Genomic DNA, 7,507 nt, shown 5'->3' on the forward strand with positions numbered 1-7,507 from the left:
TCTCTCTCTCTCTCTCTCTCTCTCTCTCTCTCCCTCTCTCTCTCTCTCCACACACATTAACCCCGTGAACCCCGCCCTGTGTCAGTGACAAGAGCCAGATCTCCCATTACTAACGCTGTAAATCCGGTAAATTTTTAATAACAGAGTAAGGTCTGTTGAGTGTCCTGGGTGCCCTCATGTAGCTCAAATGACGCAAAACGCTCACACCTGTCCTTTCAAGGGGCACAACTCGTATTTTAGACAATGTATATACAGCAGGTTACTTCCCTTCCTTTCTCCCAAACCCTCGACGTTATTAACCCTTAGCCTTAACCAAGAATTACAAAGTTCTATCTGACATTTTTGTCTGTTTTGAGTTACTAAGACTATGAGGCTAGAAAGTAAATGCTCTAGATCTATCTGCTCTATCAAAATCGTTAGAATATTTTTTGTCGTTATCAAGGTATTCAAATAATTGCTTCTGAAAAAGCTTTACATAATATTCAATATTGTTAAAATAAAAAAGATTTGACGTCAAATTTATCAAAACTAGGTATTGAGCAGATAGAACTTCGTAATAATTCTGAGGTTGCGATAAGGCTCGCCTATTCAGCTGGCTCCCGGCATCACTTAGTTGTTTGGAGTCTTAATGACATTCTGCCAAACCTCAGCAAGTCGCTACCCTGGAATTACAAATGTGAGGCAGCGTGGTGGAATCAGGCTCTCGTCAAAATAATCCAAGTGAAGAAACTTGCATTTTTCCGCAGGCTTGTGAACTTTAATTTTTTTTTTTTGGCTCAACACCTTCCATGCCCATTGAAGAACTCATTTATGTGTTGATTGTTCTGAAAAACGTTGATTAAAGGCACAAAAATGAAAATTTTCAGTTACCACGGACTCTTAAGCTAAGGAAATAACTAATCTTTGGGGGCCATTTTCTCACAAATTTTACCTGTGAAAACAGGTGACCCCCACCTCCTTCTTTCGCAAATATCTCGACTTGCTTAAAAGATAAATGGATTTTTTTTTCGTCCAAATAAAGACAAGTGAACAGCTTTAAGATGATACCAATAACTCTACATGCCCAAATATATTGACGAGAGCCTGATTCCACCACGTCACAACACAAATAAGGTCTATCTGCTCACTGCTCAGTATCTAGTTTGGAGAAATTTGACGTTAAACAATTTGAGTTTCACAACACGTCAAGCCTTTTCGAATGCAATTGTGAGACAGCGTGGTGGAATCAGGCTCTCGTCAAAATAATCAAAGTGAAGAAACTTGCATTTTTCCGCAGGTTTGTGAATTTTTATCAAACTTTTTTTTTTTGGCTCAATACATTTCATGCCCATTAAAGAACTCATTTCTGTGAGGATTTTTATGAAAAACGTTGATTAAAGGCACAAAAAATGTAAATTGTCAGTTACCACGGACTCTTAAGCTAAAGAAATAACTAATCTTTGGGGGCCATTTTCTCACAAATTTTGCCTGTGAAAACAGGTGACCCCCACCTCCTTCTTTCGCAAATATCTCGACTTGCTTAAAAGATCAATGGATTTTTTTTTTTCGTCCAAATAAAGACACGTGAACAAGCTTTAAGATGATACCAATAACTCTACATGCCCAAAAATTGACGAGAGCCTGATTCCACCACGCTGCCTTACAATTCATTGTTGAACATCTTGATAACGACTCCGAATATCTTACCATTTTTGATAATACAGGTAGAAATCTGGTTCCTGACCTCAAGGTCTTAGTAACTCAAAAACGACCAAAAATGTCAGAAAGAACTTTATACCTTAATTCTAAGGTAGCGAAATATACTACCAGGCCTATGTCTCGAAACAAGCTGTAATCCACTGTTTAGAGCATTAAATTCTACTCAGACTGGTGTTATTTTATGCAAATATTATGTTTAATGTTTGCTGGAGTTATCACAGGGAAGTTGTGTGATGTTGAAAACGTGGTTAACAAAATTGGCTGCAAACTAAAGAGGGATAGCCTACAGCGTACTAAGAGTTATAAAATGCTTTCTCTCGCGGGGTAAGAGTGGGCTATTATGGTTTCCACTGACATTCTTTTTGTCTCTCTTGAAACTACAGATAATCGTTCACCCCGTTTGCTCGTCACTTGATATCTAGAAATCCAAGAAGGGTTAGAATTTCTACAGTTTTCATGTGGGCCTAATCCTTTTGTCGATTTTCTCAAAGTACCTTCAGTTTGTCACCCCCCCCCCCTCCTCCCACTCTACCCTACCCTGACTCAAACCCCTGTCTGTCTGTCTGTCTGTCTGTCTGTCTGTCTGTCTGTCTGTCTGTCTGTCTGTCTGTCTGTCTGTCTGTCTGTCTGTCTGTCTGTCTGTCTGTCTGCCCCCCCACCTACTTTAATTTACGTGTACGAGGGGGATACCAAAAGTGGGTTGGTTTTTTTTTACCTGAACATGATGGAATAAAGGTAGAAAGCTAAAATTTGGTACTAACCTTAATCTTTCTCTAAGTAGTCGCCTTCTACAGTTATACATTTTTGTCATCGGTGTATGATCTTGAGAAGACCTTGAGAATAGAAGACCCTCTCCTTCAGAAGACCAGCCCTCTATCGCTTCGTAAACCTCATCATCACTTTAAAAATGCCTTCCTTTTAAATCTCTTTTCAGTTTGGGGTTTAAATAAAAGTCGTGCGAGGCTAAATCTGGAGAATAGGGTGGATGCGGCAAAATGTCATTGCCATTTTCTAGCGCAGTTTCTGCAGCTTTTCTTGAAGTGTGTGCTGGTGCGTTGTCGTGAAGCAGCAAAATGCCTTTTCGGATTTTTCCTCTGCGTTTTTTCTTTTATATCCCCCTCGTAATTTTTTTTAGCTGGTTAGAATAATGGTCTCCGGTTATCGTACGTCCATTTTCAAGATAGTGTGTCATAATCACTCCTTCTTCGTCCCCAAAAAACTGATAGCATCACTTTTCAACTTGACAGCTGCACCTTTGCTTTCTTTGGTGTTGGAGACAAGGGAGATTTCCATTGCATTGATGCAGCTTTTGACTCAGGGTCGTAGTGGTGGGGCCATGTCTCATCCACGGTTACAAGTCTTTAAATAAAATAAATTAAGTGTCATCCTTTTCATACAGACCAAGCAAATAATCTTGACAATAATCCACACATTCCACTTTTTGAAGAGGAGTCAACAAACGTGGGACCCATCTCGCAGAAACCTTGGTCATATTCAAAAGTTCATTTAAGATTCGTTCAACTGATCCAAAGCTAAGCCTAATTTCTTTGCTCAAACATTCGACTGTCACCCGCCTATCAGACAACACAAGTTTCTTGATTTTCAACACATTCTCTTCTCTTGTTGCTGTCACTGGGCGACCATCACAGTGGTCATCTTCCATGTCCATGAATCCGCAGCAATTGAATTTTTAACCCCAAAATTTTATCACAGCTTAGGATGGGCAATCAGTTCAATATACGGCATGCTTCTTAGTAAAAAATATTCTGTCGTTGCTTGCCTTGCAAAGAACAAAAGCTTCATTATTGCCCTGTGCTCAATTTTCTCAAATTTTATGTTGAAACTGGAGAACAACATAATATCTCCATTCACATACAGTGCGCTGGTGTTAAACCCAGTCCCTGGAAATTCCCCAAAATTTACCTGCATTCCACGAAGATGATCGTTGGCTTTCACCCCTAATTTCAACGTTCAATCTTTATTCCTACATAGTCAGGTAAAAAAAATAAAAATTTTGATATGCCTCTCGTAAATTAATCGTCAACGCCCTATTGTTAAAAAATTCCTTTCTCCCAATTGCCATTTCTTTATTTCTTTCTTCTTTTCTTCCTTTTTCTTTCTTTCTTTCTTTCTTAATTTCTTCCTTCCTCTTTTTTTCTCCTTCATATTTATTTATTTATTATCATTTTTTAAAAGGGGCACTGTATATGGAAAGCTTGATAAATCGGCGATGTCGCTCACTAGTGAGCGATGTAGTTATTTTGGTGGGCGGTGGGAATCAACTACAGGAGCAGCAGTAACAACAACAACGACGACGACAACAACAACAACACATATTATAAGCACTTACCACCACCACCACCTGCAACAATAACCCGCAACAATAGCAGGAACATCCACACACAATGACAACACAGACATTAATACAAAAACACAAACACACACACACACACACACACACACACACACACACACACACACACACACACACACACACACACAGCGCGCGCGCACACATACACACAATCAGAAACAAACACACATAGGAACGTAAACTAGAAACAAGAATAGCAGCAACAACACATTCATTTACTCATACTTACACACAAACAAACACGAGAGGTCAACATCAAAATTCCTACACACCCCAACGACACAGACGTACTCAACAACACACACATTGTCCTTACTCACTCAGCCACGTGATCACAAATCCCACACATGATGTGACTGTGGGTGGTTGGCGGGTGCTCAGCTGTGGCTTGCTCTTTCTTTCCTATCAAGCATCTATCGTCCTGATCTCTTCTCCTCTTTTTGTCTTTGTTACTCTCTTGTAACAGATCATTTAAGAGACGGGATTCTGACTCTGTCTGTCAGGGCCAACCCGGGCTGAGAAGGATACGACGACACCCCTATTGTGTTGCAAACGCCGTAAAATTTTTACGAAAACGTAACCAATGCGACTGTCGCAAAACTACAGAAAACGATCAATGGTAGGGGGATACAGATCAGAGAGCAAACAGGCGAACATAGGGTGATACTGTGTCTAGATGACAGGTAAGATATCCCGGAGTCTGTGGTGCAGCGGATAGCGCTGTCGAAGGAGACACGTGTTCAAGTCCTGAGGAAAGAGAAGTTTTATCCAGCAGGTCGGTATCTCGCTCTTTTTGCTGGGGTGTCGTCGTATCATTTACAGCCCGGGTTGGCCCTGACAGGCAGGGTCAGATTCTCGCCTCTTAAATGGTCTAAGTTGTGTCGTTGGGAGCGTAAAATAGCAACATTAACTTTAAAAAACAACAACCCAAAAACAGATTAGAACCCATATATGCGAATGTCCGATGATTACAAGTCATAATAACATGTCTCATAATGGAAGAAGGGCGCAGTGATCTGACATCAGAAATTGTGAGATATCGTGGTCAAATCAGGCGCTCGTCAAAATTTTGAAATCGAAGAAAAAAAGTATTCTTTTTCTAATGTTTAGCCATTTCTACAACATTTTGGGGGGCTCAACACATTTTATCTCCATATAAAAGCACATTTCAATGAAAATTTTACTGAAAGACGTTGATAAATGGCACAAAATATGTAAACTTTAATTTTCAGTTTTCAAGGACTCTCAAGCTATAGAAGTTACCAAACTTTGGCAGCCATTTTCTCCCTAATTTTACCTCTGAGACCAGGACGCGCCACCTCCTACGGTGGTAAATATCTCGACATCTATTCAAGACACATGGGTTTTTGTTCACAGAAAGCAAGGCAAATGAATAAGCTTTCAGATGATACCAATAACTTCACATGCCCAAAAATTGACGAGTGCCTGATTACACCTCGTTGTGAAACGATTAATCTCGCACGGGATGATGTACCACCGTTGTTCCCACACGGTTTTTGCACCTCTGTCAAGGATCGTGTTGTCAAACCCATGGGAAATCCCTAATCCACGTAATACCTGTAATTTCTTTCATTCGTTTGAAAAATAGTATGAGTCATTAACGTTTTGTAACGGCGAAATGTTGCCCGTTGACTACACTAAACCACGTCTGCATACAGGGCGATTGTGTGAATCCAATGATATTTGATACCAATCTTCGTGGGAAAGCGACAAACTGTTATTTCCCATTTCAGAGGGGACACCGGAACAGACGACAGAACACAAGGAACCGTTTTCCTCAGTTGTCCTTCTTGTTTAACCAGGTTTTGATCGCTTTGAATTCGAACGCCGATCGGGTGCACACAACAACAATGACCGAAAAAGCAACAACAAAAAAAGGGCAAACAGTAGCCATACAAATGCGAGTCCGGCTCAGAAAATTAGCTCAGGGGAACAGTCAACGTGAAAAGTTCTATTACGGATTCTATAACTTATAAGCCATCGTGAGCTCGTAATGGCAGGAGCCAAATAGGGATGCGTGTTATGTAATTATTATGAACACCGGTTGAAGTATATGGAGTTTAAATTGCTGGACACGTACCTTTACAAAATTAAATATTCTTGATATTTGACCTTTCTGGGGTAATCTTTTTTATTTGTTTTGTCTTGTTTTGTTTTGTTTTGTTTGTTTTGTTTTTTGTTGGTTTTTGTTTTGTTTTATTTTGTTTTGCAACATGCGCACATGTACAGATCGCTTAATTGAATTAGTTTAAAATGCAGTTAGTTGGGAAGGAAGTTTGTGCGAATTGGTAGACCTATCTCAACAGTTGGTGACTTTTATGTAGCTCTACAGCTCAACTCATCTCTTTCGATCAAAGTTCATGCATCTAAATCAATAGATGTCGGTTGTCTTTGAGGCCTACTTTTGAAAATATTTCGCTCAGTGTGAAAATCTGACTCACGTTTGTAATGCAGGAAAAACTGTCGAGTTCACAAGTGACGAAAATCCTGAAAGAAAGGAGTAAGAAAAAACCCCGACTGGTTGCGAATAACCCCCAAAGTGGATCAGTGAAGCATTATTTGGATAACGGCGGCACAAAAAAGTCTACATGCGAGCGAGGGCGTGCCACGTTCTAACAGTTATACCTACGTTATTTCCCAAAAGACTCCGAACGTTTCGCCCAAACTATGGAGAATCAGTGGTCCCTGTCTTGTAGAGCGTGTTGTTTTGGGGCTGTGAGGCATGTGGGGGACACTTGATTTGAAGTAAGCGATTTCGCACACAAAAAGAAAAGAACGAAAATAAGAAGAAAAAAAAAAGAAAGAAAGAAAAAAGAAGAAGAACAAAATCCGAACAAACAAACGTGTTTCTTAACTAAAAGGCTTCAATCACATTCAGGATACCTTAGCCCCCACCCCAAAAATGTCGGTGGTCTCGTTCAAAAGAAAAATATTCTTTCAGACTCTAAAGAAGCTTTAGATATATAGCTCGTCATGTGCCTTCTATTTGGGGAGTGATTGAGTGTCCCTGAAGCGAAAATAGCCATACAAGCAATGTTTAAATATGGATAGTTCCGACAGGGTACACTTTGGTCCCCAACTGTGAAGAAAAAAAGACTCGCATCCTTGAGTACAAATAAGACTTGCGCACTTCGGCTCTGTCTCTTTCTCCAGCCCCACGTGACAACCCGAGGAAAGTACACAGTTTAATCAGACATAATGTACTTTAGCTCTGTCTGCTTCTTCGCCCCGTGACACACATCCGCGAAAGTACACGTTTTGATAAGACATACCACGTACTGTAGATCTTCATCTTTCTCCGGCTCCCAGTTTCTGTTTCATTTAGTCCAGCTGTCTTCCACCATTCGCGTGTCTCTGTCTCTTTTGTTTTTTCGCAAGTCCCAGTCTCTGTTCTGCCCCGCCCCCGCCCCCGCC

The sequence above is a fragment of the Aplysia californica genome, unplaced genomic scaffold (genome assembly GCF_000002075.1).
Source record: "Aplysia californica isolate F4 #8 unplaced genomic scaffold, AplCal3.0 scaffold00978, whole genome shotgun sequence".
Taxonomy (NCBI): Eukaryota; Metazoa; Mollusca; class Gastropoda; order Aplysiida; family Aplysiidae; genus Aplysia; species Aplysia californica.